The sequence below is a fragment of the Chenopodium album genome, chromosome 10 (genome assembly GCF_948465745.1).
Source record: "Chenopodium album chromosome 10, dcCheAlbu1.1, whole genome shotgun sequence".
Lineage (NCBI taxonomy): Eukaryota > Viridiplantae > Streptophyta > Magnoliopsida > Caryophyllales > Amaranthaceae > Chenopodium > Chenopodium album.
In genome coordinates, this window is record NC_137843.1 from 52,672,326 (window position 1) to 52,696,586 (window position 24,261).

General features: G+C 33.3%; 1 long non-coding RNA gene across 2 annotated transcripts; it reads left to right on the top strand.

Annotated features, from left to right (window-relative positions):
* Window positions 1–19,361: 19,361 nt before the first annotated feature.
* LOC145564092 (uncharacterized) lies at window positions 19,362–23,205 on the top strand. Of its 2 annotated transcripts, none has more exons than XR_014094742.1 (3): window positions 19,362–19,822; window positions 20,120–22,781; window positions 22,995–23,205. It is a non-coding gene; the product is annotated as an uncharacterized LOC145564092 (long non-coding RNA). The 2 variants fall into 2 exon arrangements; XR_014094744.1 differs by having other exon boundaries at window positions 22,998–23,205.
* The last annotated feature ends 1,056 nt before the right edge of the window (window positions 23,206–24,261 follow it).

The following is a 24,261-nucleotide window of genomic DNA, read 5'->3' on the forward strand; positions in this document are numbered from 1 at the left end:
CAAGGCCTAAGAAATAGTGTGATAGTTGGAGTATTAAAAAATGGGTGAATACAAGTTTATAACAGATAAAAAATGGGTACTTATGTAATTATCATTTAACTATGACTTAACTGCCGTTTTCAATTATCTCTCTCCTTGGTTTTCTCTTTGTTGCTTCAACCTTGATTTCAACGAAAGAAATATTGAATTTTCAGTCTTCACAATTAAACAAGTGAAATCAATGGAGGCAGTGACAGATCTATGATTTCCGAGATGGTGAGTCACCATAAATTATTGATCACATGTAAAAATAATTTTTTTTTCCGAGTCTAGTTCATAATTGATTGATTTCAATCCAAAATTACATTACAACCAATTGAAATTCAATCCAAAATTTATATTACAATCAATTTGATTTCAATCCAAAAATAGGAAACAAAAATCCATACTACAACAAATAATACTTAAAAAATCCATTTTTCATGCCGTAAGTACTACAAATAACATGTAACAAACAAATAGTACATACCCAAAACTCTTAATAGTAGGAAAAAAAAAAAAAAAAGAGAGAGAAAAATGACCTTAGAGACCGGTTGTTAGATATAACCGGTCACTTTTAACTAAAAAAGAAGGCAGTAGAAAAAAAGAAGGATATATATACTGTTAGCATCAAATAGACCGATTATTATAGATAACCGGTCTCTTTTAATTAAAAGGAAAAACATCTTAGAGACCCGTTATTTATAATAAGAGGTTTTTTTTTTTTTTTTTTAAAAAAAATAAACTTCAAATTTATTTTTTTGGGTTGTTGATGCACGCTAGTGTGCACACATGTAGATCCGCCCTTGAATGGAGAAAGGAAAGTTTATCTACCCTTTAGGGTTAACTATGCCTTATTTCTCCCATTATTATTAGGGTTTCGTTTAATTTCGACGGCTTGCCACCGGAAATGGTTTTGCTGGTGGGGTCAAAGGTGGGAAAAAGTAGATGTACAAGGGAAAAAGAAGATGAATAGGAAGAAAAAGATAGGAGGGTGGATTGGTGGAGTCACAGGAGGAAGACGATGAATTTTGCAAACAGTAGCAAACATCCGCTAACATCCGCTAACATCCGTCTTCTCCATATGGCAAATCAGGTACAAAATGTATTTTTTGGTGGGCCAACGCGGAAACCAGTACATTTGCAGTACAATAATTGCGCGAGACAAACCGCCCAGGTTTATCTTTGTTAGAAACCTAGGGTCCCTCTTAAAAAATTGTAAAAGAATGGGTTAATAATTTATTGAAAAGTAATGAATGTGAGAGAAAACAAATAACAATAATAAAAATAAGGAAAAATTGTAAATAATAATCCCAACTTTATTGTATTTGTTTCAATAATCCCAACTTTGGATTATTCTAGGATAATCCAAACTTTGGGGCCTGTTGATTTTTTTCAATCCCAAAAACTGGTGACCAATTGAATAAGTACGTGAATTTTTTTTTTTTTAGCTACATTTAGTAGGTGTAACATTTATTAAATCATAGAGGCCAGGGAGTATTAAATTTGTTTTATCATTGTGTTATTTTCTTTTATTCCTTATATTTTTAAAGTTTTTGTTCTTATTGTTGATTAAGCTTTTGCTCCCTTCATTTTTAATTATTTCTTCCACTTTTCATTTCTGTCCGTTTTTAATTACTTGCTCCATTTACTTATTTAGAAAAATTTTACAATATTTAATTCATTTCTCTCGACTAGCTGGTGGACTTGTAGGGAATATTTCAAGCATCCCACACTTGAACCCCACTGTGATCATACACTTAAGCATGTTGGCACCCAAATGGAAGGAAGGTAGAGCAAAAGAGTCGCCAAAAAATTTTAGGAACTTGTAAACTGTTCACGGGGTGAAGGTTACACCCTTCACGATCCATGAGATCGTTAACTCCATAGTGGTCCTGAACCATGACTGGATATTCGGGGATGAAGGTACAAATCCAACCTAAAAGAGATTGAACCTGCCCTAAAAATAGACCTCTACTTTATTCTTCTCATATTCATGTGCGTTTTCTGACTAATATACAATCAATATATTAATCCTAAACCTGTTTAATATATGTTGGTTGAATATTAATGCACAAAGAAAACTATTATTGAAGATCACTTGAGTTAAAATCATATTAGCCTAAATTAAATTATTAATTATCTTATTAAGCGTGATTTCAAATACAAATTCCCTTTAAACCTACAAGAGAGGGCGTGATCAAGCAATAACAATAACATATCAAGCAACATAATAATATTGACACAACAATCATCGTTATAACAACAATCTCAATCTCATCAAAGCATAATAATATTAGCAAGAACCTAGGCATGATACTAACAAGATTAATAACAAATTCTAGCATGTCACTAAACAATAAAAGATCAAAGCTTTAGCCCTAACATGATTCTAAAAATCAATAAAATAATCCTAACATGATACTATGAATTAAAATAATCTAAGCATGCTTTCTATATCAAAAGAGTAATTAAGTAATTAAATTACTTACTTTGATGCCTCGTACCTCTTTCTATTAATACAATACACACGTTAGTAACTTCAATGAAAATATTAAATCAAACAATTAATTTAAATAATTGAAATAGGGATTTAGGACCAAACCCTCAGAACTATCAACCTTTCACGTCTAGGGCGAATACAACTTCAAGCTTGGCTAGGTGTGTCTAAGTCTCGTGAAGGAGGGATGGTGTTTTGAAAAGACTAGGCTTAGAAAAAGGGAAAAAGAATAAGCTTCTAGCTTTGAGAGAGAAGAATAGATTGATGATTATTGATGATTGAAAACAGGGAAATACGTTTATAGAGAAAAACATCTGGAAATGATCAGAGAAGACCGAATTCCAGTCGAAGTAAAACTGCTCCCATCGCGGCGCGACAGGGCTATCACGACGCGATGGCTCTGTCGCGGCGTGACAGGCCTATTGCGGTGCGATGGACCTGTCGCAGCGCGATGGTGCTGCGGGACAATATTTCGTCGTACGGAGTCCTTTTTCCATTATTTTTGGATAATTAGAGTTCGTACTTTATCATTAAATCAGATTAAATCTCTTTAAAACACTTGTTTTATTTCAACTAAAATTCTTTATCTTTTCTAAAATATATAAAAATATAATTATTAATCCTAATTTCTTTAGAACTTAAAATAACCTTCTAGATTAATCTAGAAAATTAAAATAATTTCTAATAACTTTAGGAATGATAATTGATGGACCCTCTACTTAATCATTGGGTCGCCCGTAAAACTCATTTAAGAATCCACTTTAGCATTTTGGCCATAACATCCTCATTATTCATCGGAATTGGGCTTATAATATATTTTTCGAAAGCTCTTGTCAAAGCCCATCCAACTACACAATTATTGGACCCATATCATGGAATAAACTAAACTAGACTGGACGGTTATCATAAAAAGGATACGAAAAGAAAGATTTTCGAAAACAGAAAGAACTATTTTATTAAAAAAAAGAGAAATCACGAGACTCTTTCACATTTCACCTCTTTCGATAATTAATGACGTGAAAGGTACTCATCACTGGGTTTGGGTTTTTGGGAAGACACAATCAGGTGTCTACAGAAGCCCCCACTTTGACTGAGTTTGGAGAAACGTAAGTTTTGAAAACAAAAGTCAAAGTAGCGATAGGGACGGAGAATGATTCAGAACATACTGCGATCCTAAATCAGTCTTGTAACGCCGATACTTGCAAACTAGCGTTAGTTAAAAAGATAAGTTAGAAACGCGTATCTTGCACCGTCGAGCAAACGTCTCTGGAGTAACCGATTTTGTTTGCTGCATTTTGTAGTGACGACCTCCACAGTGCCTCGTGAATGCCATCTGAAGGTAACAATGCCTCGCTATCTCCATTTACTATGACAATCCTCCATAGTGCCTCGGGAACATCGTCGAAGACCGCTGCTTGTATTCATCTTCAGTTTTGTTGTGACAACTATCCACAAGCTAGGGAATATCGTCGAAGATCACTGCTTGTAGCTATCTTCTTTTGTTACAGCAGTACCTCACCACGGCAGTGCCTCGCCGCTGTTGATGCTCACTCGTCTCTGAACAAAAGATCTTTCTTGAGGAATTTTCACTCGTCTCTAAACAAAGGAGCTTTGGATGACATGTCCACGCGTCTCTGAACAAAAGAGCTTGAAAGGAATGTCCACGTGTCTCTGAACAATAGAGCTACAATAGGATGCCCGTGCGTCTTTGAGCAAAAGAGCTTGAAAGGAATGTCCACAGGTCTCTGAACAAAAGAGCTTCAATGTTTGTTGAGATTGTTAGGTTGGCTGCGAACAGGAGCTTTGTTGAATGGTTGTATCCTGTAAAATCAAAAATTGCCAAAAGACTTTGCTGGTGTTTTTCTTAGGGTTGACTTAAGGCTTGTTGTGTTTGACTCATTATGATTTCTTTGACTTAAGGTTGACTCAAGGCTTAGTGTACTTGTGACTCGATTAACTTGACTCAATGTGCATGACTCGTGTGTGCGTTGTATTGTGATTGTGCTCGTGGGACTCGAAAATGCAAAAAAGCAAAAATTTCCCGTCATTTTTGTGGAGTGTACCGACTTTTTCCCGAAAAAGAAAGACGTGAAAAGGAAGAAGTGAAGTGTTTGAGCGTTTGCGGTGCATGTTGAATGAGCTTAGTCAAGTGTATACATTGATGTTGTATCTCATGGTGCAAGGATTATAACATCCTAGGCTATCTCAATTGATGACTCGATGATGAAAGTATTTAGGTAACTTAGGCGCGGAGGCTAAGTACTTCACACTTTGCGATGCAATGATGATTACAAGTGAAGAGTGATTTTGATATGATAAAGCATGCTTCAACGTTGTGTTAAAATTTCATGACAAAAGGTTCCTAAGGGAAGGTTTATTTGGTCATGTATCTGTGATGTGTATGAAAGTGACACTAAAGTTAGGCCAAAATGGCTAAAGTTGTGGAAAATATTTTTAGAAGAGTCAAATGATGGTGACTCTTAGGCTGGGTAGGCTAACAATGTAGGGATCAAGTCCCCAAGTCAACTCTAAATGGATAGGGATGAGCATTATAGATCCCTTGATATGATCATGTATGAATGTAAATATGAATGTGAATGTATGAATGCATTTTTATTAGTGTCGCACCTCAATGTGAGGTTACCTACGTATCCGTAAGGAATCAGGCCAAACGTAGCTCTAGCCGAACCTCACACAAGTGTGTGTATACCTCAAAGAGGTCTTTGAAGGGTTGTAACGTGGTTAGGCTAAAGTTCGAAGAAGACGGGGATAAAGGCTCAAGACCCTAGATAAGCCCCCAAGGTGTGCAACCTTGTTTTGAATCTTTGTATTTGTATGCTTGAGGTTTCTCAGTTTTAAACTCTATTGTTTATTATTTTTTGCTCTAGTTTTTCTTTTTCTTTCATTTTTTCAAATTCAAATCCTTTTTTATAAGTATGGGCAATCTCGATCATGCGGTCTATCACTCACTTGGCATTCATGTTTCTCAGGGACGAAACCGAGCACTCGATAAGAGATGCAATCTGAGACGTGTTCTTATCAAAGATATATTCATATCAAAGACATTAGAACACTTTCCCTTTTGCACATTTTAATTGCTTTTTGCTTTTTGAATTTTTGAGATCTGGGTAAAATCACTCAAACTTTTGTATTTAGAACTTGCATAAGTTGCACACCATCACATCCCAAGGTTAGGTAGATATGGGTTGAAAGAAGAAAAGTCTCGTTAGACGAGGCTTAAAGTGTTTTATCAAGAAAGGGATTGTAATTCAAAGGCTAAAGGTGATACGATATGGCTACAAGGGTGCCTCGAATTATTAGTATACCTTGTTCTTAGTGCGGCGTGGATTTTTTTTTTAAATGCAATGCGATGATCATATGCAAGGAAATGAATGCTCATTTTATTAAAAAGAAAAAGAGTAAAAATCAAACTCTAAACCTAAGCTAGTGAGAAATATGGGGAATGCCTATGCTAGACTTATTAGGGAAGGGGTATAAAAAAAAAGGAAAGCATGAAGTCTTGTCGTTAAAGCTCGCCTCGTGTCTTGCGCTTATTATCACTCGATCTTCTTGCCAGCTGGAGGGAATGGTAGCTTGTTTGCATCGATGAGGTCTTGAATGAGATTTTGAAACTTGCAACATTGATTTGTAGTATGACCGTTGCTTTGATGGTACTTGAAATAGGAGTCTGGGTTCCATTCAGGTGTCCTCCTTTTAGGAAGAGGATCTTGCATAGGCCCAATTGGAGTGACGAGTCCCTTAGCAAGGAGTCAATCAAAGGCAATATTGTAGCTCATCCCAATTGGAGTGAGTTTTCTTTCTAGTTCTTTGTTCTTTAAGACATTTTTATCGATGCAACTTCCATTCTAATAGGAAGAAGTAGAAGAAAGATTGTCGTTCTTCCTACTCTTGCCATCATTATTATTGATTTTGACCTTCTTGTCGCTCGGAGGAACACTTAGGCAATTTGAATCAATAAGGTATTGATTTCGATCCTTAAGGGTGAAGCACTTTTCTGTGGTGTGACCATGACCTCTATGATATCTGCAATAGGAGTTTGGATCCTAGTTGGGAAGTCGTTTCTCAAGTGGTGGGTCTTGAATTGGACCGATGGGATGAATGAGATTTCGACCATGAAAATAGTCGAAAGCTTCATTATAAGTCATTCCTATTGGTGTGTATTTTTCAATGGTTCGTTATGCCCGTGGCTTAGGAGCATTGAATTTTTTCTTAAGTTCTTAACGAGAAGAAGAAGAAGAAATAAGGTGGTTGTTCTTTTCATTCTTCCGGTCCTGGTGATGATACCGTTGTTCGATGATTGACATCCGATTTGCTAGGCCTTCCACCATATTCAAGAGCATGGCTATGACATTCGGCAGTTTATCAACATCTTCTTTTATATTTGTCGAGTTTTCCTTGGTATCCTCTAAGAAAACTCCTTCATCCTCCTCAATCATGGTCACTTTATCGATAGAGGTTATATAAACTGTCTTGATCATGGGCTCACCTACAGGTGTGATAAGGGGAGAAGGATTGAAGGATATTTGATCTTCTACGATGACTAGAATCTCGAAAGTTTTATTATCATCGATCAAGTCGTGCATAGCTTCTTTGAGTTTCATACATTCCTCAGTATCGTGACCTCTTCCTTGGGGATACTTGCAATGTTTATTGGGATCCCACTTAGGTGGCCTGGCTTCTAAAATTGGGTCTTTAATAGGTCCTATGGGCATGACTAGTCCTTTGTGGTGTAGTTTTTCGAAGGTTGTCTCGTAACTTATATTAAGTGGAGTGAACACTCTTTTCGACCTTTGGATTCGTTGTTTAGAGGTGTTTGTAACATGTACTTCATTAATGGGACAGAAAGAAAAAGAATGGTTGTTCTTCTTTCCTTTCGCATTATCAACTTTCAATAGGTCGTCTTCGATATCAATACCTATGTTGTAAACTGCTTTGAAGGTATTAAAGTTTTGTTGGTATTTCAAATGCTTTGAGTACTTCTCTTGTAGGTTCTTGATGAACATTCTTACGAACTCCTTTTCAGTAGGAACCTCTACCATCTTAGCGGAAGTTTCCCTCCACTTGTTGAAGAAGGAAGTAAATCCTTCATTTTCCTTTTGTTTCAGCATCTCAAGTTATCTATGGTCAGTTTCAACTTGAATGTTGCATTTGTACCTATCAATCAAAACGTTTGTAATGGTTTCCCAAGAAGCAATCTTCTCCTTATCTAGGGAGAAAAACAATTGTTGACAAATGGTCTTAAGAGATAGTGAGAATAGCAAAGGAAATACTTTCTTATAATTGCCTTAATGTTCATTATGGTCTCGAAAGCTCTTAAATAGAAGTAAGGGTTATCATTTGGTCTGAACTTAGGGATGTCATTAGCATTGAACTTCTGTAGAAGAAGTTCTTTGTCCACTGAGATCCCTTGTGAGATAATTCCCTGAAATTTATAGTCATTGAAAATTTTGCTCAAGTTTTCTTCCATACGCTCAAGCTGTTGTTGCTTACTAGGGTCGTTGACTTAAAAAGAGAGAATTTTGAACATCTTGGTCAAGTTAGTCATGTTATGTTTCAACTCATCAACTTCCTGTTGGGTAGCCATTAGTACGAACTTTTTCCCGTGTCTGATGGACTTATTGAAGAGTAGAACTTGAATGAAGGTGTAGTCCTTGATTAAGTGCCCTTCTCTCCTTGACCAAGTGTTGTGGAAAGGGAAGTCATTGATACTTATTGTTAACTGTTTGAACTAAACTCAATTGAACATGCATATATGGTAAGAGATCATGGAAGAATGAGGGGAATGAAATGTATGGAGAAAGCATGTGGAAAGTGGAAAGATGTGGAAGAATTTAGGAATAGAGTGGACCCCTAACTCGAATGACGGAAAGGACGATTCATGCATGGACCTAAGACATGGTCATGGTGTGAAAAGAGTATGTACAAAGTGTGTGCTAAGACTTGTGAGTGAAAGTGATATGTTTAACTCGTGTCATGACCATGTGACTAGACATGTGATTAGACTCGATTGAAGACCAAATTATGACCTTGGTTATTAATTACCTAATCAATTAGTGAACAGAAAACTGAACCATCATGCAAACTATGGTATTGTCGCGTCGCGATGGACACTATCGTGTCGCGCCATAGGCCAAACTTCTGCGTCATTACTGAAACATCAGTTTGAACTTGTTTCCAGTGTTCTATTCAAAAGGGATAAGCCTATAATCGTGCTAAGTCGTGTTTAGTCAATTAAAATTTAATTACTCATTAATTAATTAATTAAGCAAAGTCTTTTTAGTCATTAATCAGTTTATTTAGACTCAAACACAAGTCAAACAAACGGTTAGCGTAAACACATACAAGCTATGAACAAGCAAGAGATGCACAAGTAGTCAAGTAAGCACAATATGATGCAATGAGTTTGCAACCTAACCATGGCTCTGGTTCTCTAAAGTTCAAGGATAAGGGCAGTCAAAATAGGGTCTATGGTTATGAGTCCGAATGCATCGCGCGGAAGCCTTACCTTAGGAAGGGTTGGCGTGTATGGATGGGACCCCACAAGTTAAACTTGTTTCCATGGTTTGGTGATTTCACAAACTTGGATGTACCCTTTGTTGCAATGAGCGTTCGATTAGGCAGATGGAGCATGAATTCCCAAAGGGTTATGGCCATATGTAGAACACATATGGGTTTTAGAAAAAAAGGGAAAAACTTAATTAGGAAGTAAAATCGGCCAAATAGTGCTAGAACCGGTCAAATCAAGAAAGCAGACGTCTGGCTCGGTATTGGAAGAACATGGCGCGAGAAAATAGGGACCATCGCGAGAAGATGTCCCTATCGCACCGCGATGTTGCCATCGCGTCGCGACAGAGCCATCGCATTGCAATGGGCTCTGTTCTCTTGGCGACGGTTCCTACATGCCTCAGAAATTTCTGTGTTCTTAGAATTTTTCGATTTTCGTAACGTTTTTTTTATTCTAGTTGTGAAAGATATTTCCCAAATTTGATACTTGTAAAAAGCCTATGTTTTTTACGCATTACAAATGGTCTTTCCAATACGGACCTTTTTATGCTTATGCCAATAATGTCAATCAAAATTACGCGCATGAATACTTAGAATTTTTCGAGTCTCATCCACTTATTCAAAATTATTGTCAAAATAAATTTTAGGAATTAAAATAGAAATCCTCCCTAGTGGAGTAGCCAAAAAACTTTAGGGAATATTTCAAGCATCCCACACTTGGCAGCCCCACTATGATCATACACTTAAGCATGGTGGCGTCCAAAGGGAAGGAAGGTAGAACAAAAGAGTCGCCAACAAGTTTTAGAAACTTGTAAACCATTCACAGGGTGAAGGTTACACCCCTTCACGATCCATGAGATCGCTAACTCCATGGCGGTCCTGAACCATGACTGGATATTCGGGGATGAAGGTACAAATCCAACCTAAAAGAGATTGAACCTGCCCTAAAAATAGGCCTCTACTTTATTCTTCTCATATTCATGTGCGCTTTCTGACTAACATACAATCAATATATTAATCCTAAACTTGTTTAATCTATGTTGGTTGAATATTAATGCACAAACAAAACTATTATTGACGATCACTTGAATTAAAATCATATCAGCCTAAATTAAATTATTAATTATCTTATTAAGCGTGATTTCAAATACAAATTCCCTTTAAACCTACAAGAGAGGACGTGATCAAGCAATAACAATAATATATCAAGCAACATAATAATATTGACATAACAATCATCGTTATAACAACAATCTCAATCTCATCAAAGTATAATAATATTAGCAAGATCCTAGGCATGATACTAACAAGATTAAAAACAAATCCTAGCATGTCACTAAACAATAAAAGATCAAAGCTTTAGCCCTAACATGATACTAGAAATCAATAAAATAATCCTAACATGATACTAGGAATTAAAATAATCTAAGCATGATTTCTATATCAAAAGAGTAATTAAGTAATTAAATTACTTACTTTGATGTCTTGTACCTCTTTCTATCAAAACAATACACACGTTAGTAACTTCAATGAAAATATTAAATCAAATAATTAATTTAAACAATACACACGTTAGTACCTCTTTCTAGCTTTGAGAGAGAAGAATAGATTAATGAATATTGATGATTGAAAACTTGGAAATACAACCCTATTTATAGAGAAAAACATTTGGAAACGATCAGAAGACCGAATTCCAATCGAAGTAAAACTGCTCCCATCGCGGCGCAACAGGACTATCACGACGCGATGGCTCTGTCGCAGCGCAATGGACCAGTCGCAACGCAATGGTGCAGCGAGATAATATTTCGTCGTACGGAGTCCTTTTTCCAATATATTTGGATAATTAGAGTCCATATTTTATCATTAAAATCACATTAAATATCTTTAAATAACTTGTTTTATTTCAACTAAAATTCTTTATCTTTTCTAAAATATATAAAAATACAATTATTAATCCTAATCTCTTTAGAACTTAAAATAACCTTCTAGATTAATCTAGAAAATTGAAGTAATTCCTAATGACTTTAGGAATGATAATTAATGGACCCTCCACTTGATCATTGGGTCGCCCATAAAACTCATTTAATATCCAATTTAATATTTGGGCCATGACTTCCTCATTATTCATCGGAATTGGGCTTATAATAGATCGTTGGAAAGCTCTTTTCAAGACCCATACAACTACACTATTATTGAACCCATATCATGGACCAAATTAAATTGGATTGGACATTTTTCATAAATAAGGTACGGAAAGAAAGATTTTTGAAAACAGAAAGAAGTATTTTTATTAAAACAAGGGAATCACGAGACTATTTCACATTTCACCTCGTTCAATAATCAAATGACGTGAAAAGTACTCATTACTGGGTTTTATTTTTGGGGAGACACAATCAGGTGTCTACAAGACCCAACATAAATAATATTTTATTAATTTCATATTCTTTCTCCAATTTTCTCAACTATTTTTGCTTTTTACAATTTTTTATTCTTCTATCAACCCCACTACTTCCATATTTTATTACTTCACCAATTTCTACATATTTGAAAACGGAGCAAGTAATTAAATACGGAGGGAGTATGTGTTTTAATGTCAAGGTATTTGAATGTATCTCATATATTTTTTGAATTTGACTCTTAATTTTTGTTATCATATATAAATTCTATGTATTTGTTATATATTAATTATCATCTAACTATGAAGGTTGATGATGAGGATATTCCGTTAGGATCTCCATGATTGATTTTCATATTTAAAGAACACTCGTAATGCTGATAAATGAGGATATTCCGTTAGGATCTCCATGATTGATTTTCATATTTAAAGAACACTCGTAATGCTGATAAAGAATATGATGATATAATATAATGAACATTATTTATATCTACCTAACATGATTCAAAGCCAAAATTCGAAAAATATTTCACAATAAGTAATGAACATTATTTTGATTATAAAAGTACATTATTGTTACAATTAAAGAATATAGGAATTAAAATAGTTTATCAAGAGATTTAATAAAGAAAAAAATATGACCGAAATAAAATGTTCTGAAAATTGAAATTTTGTAAATGAAATTTTAAATTTTGATATTTGAAAATGAAATCTTAAATTATTTTTTGGAGGAATAAATCTTTTTAAAAAATTATTATGAGAACTCCGTAACATATACTATCCTTTATTAAAACAATGACATATTTTTTTCTATATATTTATCTTAAATTATTTTTTTGTAAATGACAATTGTTATTTGTTATTCATTATTTCATTATCAACTATCCTTTTAGCTTAGCCCGTTCGATTCAGGGATTATTTCTTATAGATTAATTTTCCCGAGGTGTGTTTTTAAAAAAATGAAACACCTCATTTTGTCAGTATTATATACTCCTGGATCATGTACTCCATACCAATTATAATTAAGTTATTTTGCCTAATTTTTAAATTATTTTGCTTAAATCTTGTGTTATTTTGATAAAATAGTATGTTAATTATTTACTTATTTACTTAAACAATATGTATAAAAAATAGCATGCAAGAATGAAATAACATGTACTTATTTTAAATAACTTATATATAAATTGAAATAATTAGAAGTTCATATCAAAATAATATGAATTTATAAACTTGGAGTACAATGAAATGATCGATGTTGAATATAAAATAAACAACATCCAAGTATAAAATAACATGTACTGATTTCAAAATAACATACATATAAATTTAAATAATAAGAAGTTAACATCAAAATAACGAAATTTTATAAACCTGAAGTACCTTGTGTCAGGAGTAAAATAGAAATTATGCAAGATATGAATGTTTAGAGTCTTAAACTGTTTAACGTTAGTGAAAGAATTAAATGTAACACATTCATTAGAAGGAACTACCCACCTTGGCAACGAAAACAGTTTCTCTCTCCTCCCTTAAATCCTCTCTTCTCTCTCCTGTGTTTCAAGTTCCCCCCTTTTAAACCCTAGGAGTTTGCCGGAGCTCTGGCGCCGCAGCCATACTCCGGCGAGCCTCCTTATCTTCTTTCTTATTTTTCTGCTTCTCTTCTCCTTTCCTTTCTATATTTCCCCTTCTTGTCTTTTCATCTTTTTCACACTCAGAAAATTCCGAAGCTTTCACCTTCTTTATTAAGGATTTTTAATTCCTTTTTGAGGTGTTTGTGTGAGTTATCCTAGTTATCGAAGGTTTCAAAGGAAGTTTCAGATCGTCTCCGGCGCCGTTTCCCACTTTTGCGTGGAAGGTTAGTGTTCGTTCAAAGGGTCTCTCCGCCGGTGAAACAAGGCCTAAGGACTAGGCCTAACGCTGCCGTCATTGGTCATGGGTAATTTTGGCTGTGATGGAAATGGTAAAGTTTTTAGGGTTTCGTGGGTCCTTGCGCTGGAGGGCTAGGCCTAACGTCGCCGTCAAGAGAAGTTCGTGACGGAAACGGTGAAGTTAGGAGTAGGGTTTTGAAGTTCCTTATGTTCGTGGTCTGGGGTTTTCGGTTTGGGCAGTGCACTCCTCTGGTTTGTTCTCTTTTCTAATTATGTTTTTTCTAGGTAAATTTCAGAGTTTACTTGTCTTAGTTTGTTTTATGGTATTTTTTAGTCTCCTTTGGTTGTTTTTCGGGCTATTGAGTTATTTTGGTTATAGTATTTTGGATGGTTGTGTGCAAAGGGAGTTAGGATCCTTTGTTAAGGATTGTGATGTGGTTATAGTGGTAAGAGAGTTTACAGGTGTGGCTGTTGGGGGTTTGAACAAGAAGTTGGCCTTGGCTAAGGTGAAGTGTGTATTTTGTTGGAGTGGTATTAGTTTGGTTTCTTTTCTTTCGGTTGTAATGATTATTGTGACCATTACTCTTGAAATTTGTTATCTGAAGCAGGCGCCCAAACTTTGTTTTGGGGTTTCTCGAGCCTCGATGTTGTCAGAACTTTCTTGCCAACAAGGAAAGCTATTGATTGGAAGGTCACTAGTTCAAGTAACTCGTTTAAAGACCTTACTTGGTGATGAGTTGATCCCGCCAAGTAAGGAAAAGCTAGCCATGGTCAAACAGTTTTGATTCTCTCTGTTGCTCTCTTTATGGTGTGTAGTATGTTTTTGCTCCTTGGTTTGTAAGAATTCCCTAATCTGCGACAGGTCCGGCCAATTCAAGTTTAATTTTGTTTTTAATGTCAAAAGTTGTTGTAAAGGCTTAAGGGTTAAAAGCCATGCTTTAAGTTTTAGTTCTTGTTCTGTATTTTGTAAACTTTGATTTTATAAATACATTTGCTATTATCAAAAAAAAAAAAAAAAAAAGTGAAAGAAATAATGTAGATTACATGTAATGAATTAATTTTATTGATGATTTCCCTACCTTTTAAAAAGTATGAGTGAACTCCTGCGAATAGTGTTGAGATGATTATGTCCTTAAAAATATTTATTTACGTATTTACCCCTTTTAAAAGTATGACCACAGTACACTTTATGAATAGTGTTGAGATTATTATGTCCCAATAATATTTATTTACATATTTGCCCTTAATCCCTTTATTAATGTTAATTATTTTTATAACTTTAAGAAAACTGTGTAGATATTTATATCCCTAAAGATATATTTCTTTACATATTTTTCCTAATTAACGGTACTAACAACTAAAGTTATAACATTATTAGGCTAACCCGAAATAAGGATTTGCTCTCTTCGTCTGATCTGGTTTGATCTTGTCTGAATTTTGTAAGATCTGGTCTAATCTAATCTAAATCTTTCTGGTCTGATCTGAATATTTCTTGTTTGATCCGAGTTTTTCTAATCTGGTCTGATCTAATCTGAATCTGTCTAATCTGATCTAAATTTAATTATCATTTTTTAACAACTTTAATTTTTTTTTATAATTATTACTTAATTGAAATATATATATTTATTTTATACTATTATATAATTTTTATTATAATTATTACTAACTCTTTAATAATAATAATAATAATAATAATAATAATAATGATGATGATGATGATGACGACGACAAAAAAAAACATGTAATCTAATTTAAATTTTTTTGTTTAAAATGCAATAGGAAATCAAAAGTCACTGATTTCAGCGTACAACATGACATACAAGTGCATTAATTTATATTTCCATGTTTTCACCTTCAGAATCAGAATCAGAAGATTCCACGGTCCCTCCGATTGAACGCTAAATTTTTTTCGCTATCTTATATCGTACTCGTTCCATCTTTTCTTTCCGTTTGTCATCAAATATGCTTGTATCAGATCTTGGCTCAATGTTGACACCATTAGATATTAGAATACCCAACTCATGAAGGCGAATGAAATTGTGAAGTGAAAATGTTGACACTATGATTGCTAGTTGATATTCAATTTCCATCTTAGGCATGTTGTTTAGTATCCTCTATCGATTTTTAATTGTTGAGAAACATCTCTCGATTACGTTTCTCAAAGACGAGTGTCAGTAGTTATAATTTTCAAGTATTCCGTCTGGTGGAGGGCCATCACGAAACTCTGGTATATGATATCTGACATTGTATTCTCTTATTGGGCTAAGATATCCAAGGGTATTTATATATCCTAAATCCACCAAGTAGTACTTTCCTATAATATAATTAAATTTAGTATATGATATTATTATTTTACTTGTATATTTAAGCAAATAAAATACGTTTCATGGTACCTGTAGGTGGATGTGGAAATCGAAATTTTGACTCCGACAAACAATGGCTCCATATTGTGATATCGTGAGCACTCCCTTCAAATCCCATATTAACAAAAGTGATCGAAAAGGTCAAAGGAACAACTAGCCATAACATTCCATGTTTTGTTTCCTTTACGTCCCCGAAATGGCTTGCCATCGTTGTCTAATGTAACAGCTTTTATATGAGTTCCATCTATGGCTCCAACACAATCCTAAAACTCATAATAATTAAATATAATTATATAATTATATATATATATATATATATATATATATATATACATATATATATATATATATATATATATATATATATATATATATATATACATATATATATATATATATATATATATATATATATATATATATATATATATATATATACATATATATATATATTGTATAAAAAATCAAAAGCTAAAACACAAATGACATATTACCTTAAAAAATGGCCAATATTTTGAACTGCTTGCAATTTTTTCGGGAACCTCATCCAATTCTTGAAATGGTTTAATGACTTCAGTTGAGAGAGCTATAAATGCATGTAGTGCATTTCTAAAGTATTTGCTAATTGTTGCCAAACCATGTTGAAACTTGTCAGCTGCCTGCCTATATGTAACTCCTTGTCCCATAATAAATAAAGATATCCTAATTTGCTCAGCGATATCTATAAACCTACCATCTGATAGTAGCCCTCTAGCCTCTACATATTTGACTAAATCAATGAATATATCTCGATCTCATCTTAATTGTTCCTTACATAAGTCAGGATGACTAGATAATAATCTATGTATGTAATCACAACCAGGCTCACCCCCTACCCGTAAAGGCCTCCTTTCAAGTGGCGTGAGTAGTTTCTTTAATTCTTCTAATGCAATGATCATCGCACAAGATCGAACCAAATTCATATCCATTCTACAACACATAAATTACACAGTAGCATTATAATAAAAATATATGGACCTTTAAATAAAGTTGGAAAGCTATACAACATATATTAAAATAAAGAAACAATGACATTAGTAATCATCATATATATGCTTTATAAGTAGAAACAACAATGTTAATTACCAATAATAATAATGATACTAAAATTAAAATATACCATACATAGAACTTTCTACTTAAGTTTCTACTGAACTTAGTATATTAAAAGAAAAACATATATTACACAACATAAATTAATTAAAGTCAAAGGTGCAATGAGTAATTCTAAATTAGCACGTTAGCATCAACACCTAATATAAAAGGAATAAACTAGCTTAGTGTAAACAAACTCCGATAAGCAAATCAAGTCATGGGTGCGGTGGATATGGCAATGGTGAGTCAAAAGTCGTCTTTAAGTATAAGAGTTTTTGCTCTTTTGAAGAGAATGCCAAGAAAAAATCACCATTATCACCTTATCGTAAAAATTGCATATATTGAAACACAAAATAATCACCCATCTCTTTAACTTCCTTTATATCATTTAGAGCTTCTGCAATTTGGGAATATTTTTTAGTTGGTGGTTGTGATGGTCCCTCGGCTTGAATAGACATCTTCAAAATATCCAAACATGCTTGAATGTCACTTCTAGTTTTTTTGTAATACTAACACTTCCCTCACTCTTACGTTTTTCCCTTAAGATGGTTTTAGGGAGACTTTTGCTCTCTTCACCAGATTGACATGGTTCCTTAGATGGTTCAATATCATACATTTCATCACTATCACCAGAGTGTTCATTTCCATCTCCATTTCCTTTGCGAAGTAATGCCCTTTCACTTTCACATGCCGGGGAATAATTATATTTACTAGTTGCAAATGATCCACTAAAAAGACTATGAAGTAATGGTAAATGGGGCAAAGGCTTCTTCAAGAACCTGGTAGGTACTCCCTTATGTTTCTGTGTTATACAAATTAAAAAAGTTACTTTATTATATACAAAGAAAACTAGTGAAAGTAATTTAATATGGAAGAGTTGCTAGTATATTACCTCCACAAACCCCTTCCATCTATCATCTTGATCAACTTGAGGGCAACCGGTTTCAGGGTCAAATGCAAGGCCACTCTAATTCAATTCAATTTCATTCCAGATTTTAAATAGTCCCCTCAAGTCATCGTACTTGTTCCTAGCTTGTTTATCTGTAAATTCTTTACCGGTTGCTAAATTCAAACTAGTCGCAATGTTATTCCAATTTTTCTTACTCCCCTTTTTTCCAACTTTCAATTGTATGAAAATCTCTAAAAATTTGTGGGTATCTTCATTGTTCCAAGTCACTCTCTCCGGAGGAGCTAGACATTTGTGATTGGAAAGTATGAACTTCAAAACAAATTAAAAGATATCACAAACTTAAGTATATACCTAAAATATACAATATATATCATCTTCTTCACCAAAAAAAATATATATCATTGAAATATTGTATTTAATGGAAGAACAAAAAATCCTCTCTGTGGACAAGACACAAAATGGCCGACGAGGCTTAGAGGTTGAGTCAAAGGCAGAAATTTATTCAGTAAGGTATAAGAAAACATAGTATAAGAAAAAAATAAGAACACGTATAAAAACTACCAGGGTATAATCATTTTTTTTTTAATAAGAAAACATAGTATAAGAAAAATAATAACAATATCCTCACTCCATCTATGTCATATCCCCCTTTTTGATAATTTTCCTCATTATTTTAAATTTTAATTTTATACAAACAATGTACTAAAATCTACCAATAATAAATGTTAAAAAAAAAATATTTTGAAAATAAATCACATCAACCAAGTCAATTTTACCAAGAACACATATAAAATCTACCAAGAAGACTTAAATAATCAAACCCATCAAGTCACTAACAACTAATACATCAAGAAAAAAAAAGTATAGGAAAATTTGCAAATTGCAGCCATTTAAAGTTTGTATTTTGCAAATTGCAGCCATTTAAAAAAAATTACAAATTGCAGCCTAAAAGTTCGTATAAATTGTAAATTGCAGCCCGATTTAACTTTTTCATCGGTTTACATGTCGAAAAATCTTCGGTTAAGGTTTTAGGGGTCATTTTAATCCTTAGGGGTCCGAATTGAGCTTGGAATTAGCAAAAAAATAACGTTAGAAAGAGGTAACGTGTGTATTTTTCCACAAAACGATATATTTTTGTTACGCAAAACGAGGCACTTGCGTTATTTTTTTGCTAATTCCGAGCTCAATTCGATTCTCTAAGAACTAAAATGGCCCCTAAAACCTTAATTGAAGATTTTTCGACTTGTAAACCGATGAAAAAGTTGAATTGGGATGCAATTTACAATTTATACAAACTTTTGGGTTGTAATTTGCAATTTTTTTTATTTTTAAATGGCTGCAATTTACAAAATACAAACTTTAAATGGCTGCAATTTACAAATTTTCCAAAAGTATATTAAGCACCCATGAACACATAAGATAATAATTTTTTCTTGCAAAAATTTCTAACTTATAAAAGCCGGGGATCACAAATAAGAATGTGCCCAAATCTCTTGATTGCTTATGAACAGTGTCTTGCCCATTTTACCCCTGAATTTGCCTTTGATTTCCTTATCTACAGTGAACTTCCTATTTTGCCCTTCATTTTATTTGCATGTGCACATGGCCACATGGGTATACACTTTCGCCACTTTCGTTACTCAGTCTCAGAGTATACCCCCCTCTTCTCCATTTTTTGTCTTCTTCCATTTTCTATCTCCTCCATTGTCGTTCACAATTTGTGCTTCATTCAATCTACAAATTCGCGCTTGATTTCAAAAAACCCAAGGGCTCGATTCAAAGCTAAAATGGGATAATTCTATACCTCCACAACCTTGATGATGTTGCTTGTCAGAAAAATAGGGTTTCTGATTGTTTCAACAATCTTCATTAACTAATTTAGCAAATTATTCGTTAGGGTTTGTAATTTCAATGGGGAAAAGGCATAATGCTGTTGTTGTTTTATTAGACGACGACGATGAATTCACCACTGGTAGAAGGGTGGTACGGCGAGGGTAAAGAAGGTTGATTTTTCAAGAGATAATTACACCCTAACATCGCATTCGATTGAGCGAGTTAATTCCGTTACCAGAGAAATCAAGTGCGGCGGCGGCACGTGAGGAGGAATCGTCGGTAAGATTATCGCCCCTACATTTGGTTGATTTGATTTGTCTTATATTTTGTGAAATTAGAATTGTTTTTGGATGTGTTAGGTTGCTTTAAGGTCATTAATTAGCTTTTGATGATAGTGAAAATTATACATGTTGGTGATTGTTGGTGGAGTGGACTGGTTAGCGGGGTTTGATTTTGCAATACTCTATTTTTAATTCATTTGATGCATCATTTTGGGTTTGGCACAATGTTCATTAAGTAATATGTTTATGAATACTGTGGTTTTGAATTGTGCAATAATTCTTCTTTTTGGTCTAGGCTTACAAGAGAAGATATAAATGAAGAAATTTCTCCACGGATGGAAGAAAAAGAAGCTCTTGGGGGTTTCAAATATTGAATCAAAGGAAGCTAATGCTGAACAATCAGCTAAATTGCATAGTAGTGTGAATCATTCTTACACATGACGATCCCAAATGGACCTGTTTTAAGGTTAAGTTTTCTTTTTAATCATTCAAAATTTGTATATGAACATATTAACAGGGAAGATGGAGAACTTGAATTGGAACTAGAGTGATAAGTAAAGTGACATTTTCCACTCTTTATAACCTTTGAAAGAGCAGCATCAAGTGAGTTTCACGCTCCTCCAAGGCCTTTAGTTTCCGATATCTTTCTTGTTTATCTATGTTTAATCCATTTCTTATGTTTAATTTGGTGAATTTGAATTTTGGGTTTTGTTTATTTATGCAATTAGATTGAAATCGTGTTTATGGATGGGTATTGTTGGATTTCCGTTTAGAGTAGCTTAAAAATTTGAAGTTAGTTGGGTAATTATATCCAAATAATGTTGTATCATATTGAAAAATAAGTTGCAGATTATGTCACCAATATGAAAATTTTAACAATGGCTAAACTTTAGTAAGCAATTAGCTTAGGTTGTTTGTCAACTTGCAATTCAGTCAATTTTCGTTGATAAGCATTATTAGAAGTAAAATTTGATTAAAATGCTTATAATTTGGATTATTATCGACCCTTTAATTATGTAGTTGCTGGTGAAAAAAAATTAATGATGCTTATGCGCTAGCATAAACAAGCCTTAACTGAGATGCACTTTAAGATAATAACTTTTTAAATGTTAGCTATAGAGATTATTGAGATGTGATGCCTGGGAAAGCTATATAGCCATATAGGTTACAATGTGTGCCAGTGGCTATAAAGCTCTCATCATTGGTCTTGAATGGAAGAACTTGTATGATATTTGGTTTCGTGTGGGGAGCTTGTATGATATTTGTTTGAGCTAACTAATATTCTAGCTTCAATTGTGTTAAGCTTTATACTATTTGTTTCTCACCCTTTGTGTACCTCTCAGGTAATTAGTAGCTTGTTTTGTGTGCTTCTGGACAACTGTTTTTGTGTAGAAGTATCTACTAATTTTTACTTGTTCAATTATATTTCTTGGCTACTCTATGTAATGTATCTGAGTTAAGCTAATTTGTGCGATAACATTTCTTGGCTGTTATAACCTTTTGTACTTCTGAATTTGTGATTTTGAGCTCATATGTGCAAATGAGGGCCAATGTAGCAACTATTGTTCTCAGAGTGTCTGATTATCATGTCTTGTGAATCAATGTTAACTCAACAATGTCCTAAAAAAGTCGCACTCTTAACCTATAAATATTTAACATCTTACACTTTAAGCTTTCCATATTATGTGTTCAAAAGTCCATGGTCTCATTCTGAACGGATTCTGACTACTGTCTATACCATAATAAGCAATATGGGAACTATTTTTGACTTTGTTTTTACTGGATTCATTGTGTTGCCCCTGGAACCATCAAATTAAATTAATAGGCAACCTTGTTATTATACCTGAGACATTGATTTGGACTTATTCAAATACTTGATGATATTATTGTACCAAATATAGGGTTATTGATATCTTAGTTTTTTGCCCTTAGGTCTGCAATATTTCAAGAAGACTGTCAAATAATTTAAGATTCTCATCCGCAAGTTAGTATTAATATCAGGTCTTGTTTCTACTCTTGTTGTAACTTATACGGGTATAAATGTAGCTCTCTTCATTAGTCATTTCTACATACGTTTATATTTAGATCTTTCTTAATCTGAATTGGATGTAATTTTCGCAATTAAATCCTGAAATTCTTCTCAAAATTTAGCTATGATTTTCCAAGAGCATGCATTTATGAAATTGTGTGATTTGTTGGAAAAATTTGTTTTGATTTTAGAAATTATTTACTTATTAAATTGTTCTAATTCTTCAATATGTAAGCCGTATTTCCCTCTAATTTTTTCTGGGTTTCATTAGTTTAAGTTCATAATTATTTGAATTTTTCTTGGATTTTGTTTGATTTCTTTTTGTCGAGCTTACTAATTTGGGTGCTTGAACTTTAAATTGAGTAACTTTCTTGTGAATGAATTGAAATTATATTAATTGTTTGTATTTAATTAAACTGTCAAATGTTAGACTATTAGTATGTTGAGTAGAAATTTTCTGGGTTGTAGAGTTTTTTTCAATTTGATGCAATTGAGCTATAGAATGTCAAATTCCAATCGAAATTTCTAGGGTTTTAAGTTTAATCAACTGAGTCCTTTGTTCATATTAGGGATTGTGATTTATTTTTTTGTGGTTTAAACATGTTAATCATGATGGGGTTTGCTAATAAACTTGGGATTTTGTTAAATTATACTCCGTATGATTTTCTTTGTGTATGATGTTCGACAGTCTTGTTTCGACTTAACATTGGGGGTAAAATTATAAATATGTTTGGGTTTTGCTAATTGATGTGGGTGAAATTAGATGTGCCATACAATAATGTTGCTCTAATATGCTTGGTTTTATATACTTATGTTACATGGAGCTTATAAAGAAAAGCTTTTTTGATTAGTTCTGTTTCAGAAAACAGCCAGGGAGTGATAACGCAGTGTTGGATGCTAAAGTTAGAGCTTGAAACTTTGCAAAAAGGTAGCTCTTACACTCAAATTCTTTTATGTTGCTGAAATTCTTCTTTGCATGGTTCTGTACATTTCTCTCTTAATCTCTTTTCTTTCATGTATTAATGTCTCCAATCTCCCTTCTTCCCCTTTCTCCATCCTTCCCTATTTTAAAAAAAATGTGAATTTAGATTTTAGTATGATCAATGGTTTCTGATAGGTTTTGTTTTGGGTTTGCATCTAGAAGACGAGAGATGCTTATGCCCCATGGTGATGTCGCAGCATTACTTCTACTGCAGGTCGGGTTTGATTGGGTTTGCCAACTGGCTCCAGTTGCGAAGCTTGACTAAAGATGGGTTGTCTTATTTAGAGAAATTTATTGTGGAGTTATTAAGTTGGGATTAGTAAATCTACTACATTCTTATGTGAGTGTTTAATTTGGTTGTTTTGTTTAATTTTAATTTTTGGTGGCATGATTAGCAAAGAGTTACAATATAGCTACAGATTATATCTTCAATATGAAAATTTTAAAAATGGCTAAAGTATAGTAAGCAATTAGCTTAGGTTGTTTGTTGACTTCTACTTGCAAATTTGCAATTAAGGCAATTTTCGTTGATAACTAAGCCTTTATTTTACCACTCTGACCTATGTTTTCTATTTTTCAAATATTAGACTTTAGAATGTGTTAGGTTTGAGGTAATATTCCGTAAATCAATTCAAGGAATAAATTTAAGGCTTTGTTTTTATCAAATAACTAAGTATTGAGGAAAAAGCTCAATATAGGTTTCCACGATTATTTTTGCACAATTTAATTCCTTAATAATTACTCCCTCCATTCCCAAATGATAGTCCCTTATGGGTAAATTTTAGTTCCAAAATGTTCACCCCATTTGCTTTTTCCAACAACCATTAATATTATTTTTTTACCAAAATTCCCTCCAATTTGCAACAATATTTGTGCAAATTTAACTTTCCCCTATAAAGTTTATTTTCCCATGTACTTTTATTACTTTCTCTCTCTACTTTTTTGCATACCCAATGTCAATTTACTTTTTCAATGTACTAAAACTATTCTTATCTGTGTTTATTAATTCCCGTGAAAAATGCACGTAAGGGATTATCAAAAGGGGACGGAGGGAGTACTATTTTTAAATGTCCATTTTATTAAGTTTCTAAGTTCATTATTAAATTACTTGGATCAACAAAAGGGCCAAAAATATAGCCTAAAAAAGTACACTCAATACTACACATACTTTCTTATTTATATATATGGGCTGCCAAACGCTATATAACATATTATGCATTAGAAATGAAACCATTCAAGATGACTTACTAATATAGTATTAACTTAGGAAAACACAATTAGATTAGAAAAATGCCTAATTTTTCAAATGAGCGAGAGAGAGAGAGAGAGAGCACTTAAGAATTAGAGAATTAGAGCAATTAACTTAGGAAGAAGCTTACTAATGAAATGATGGACCATTATAGCTAATTACATTTTCTTAAGCTAA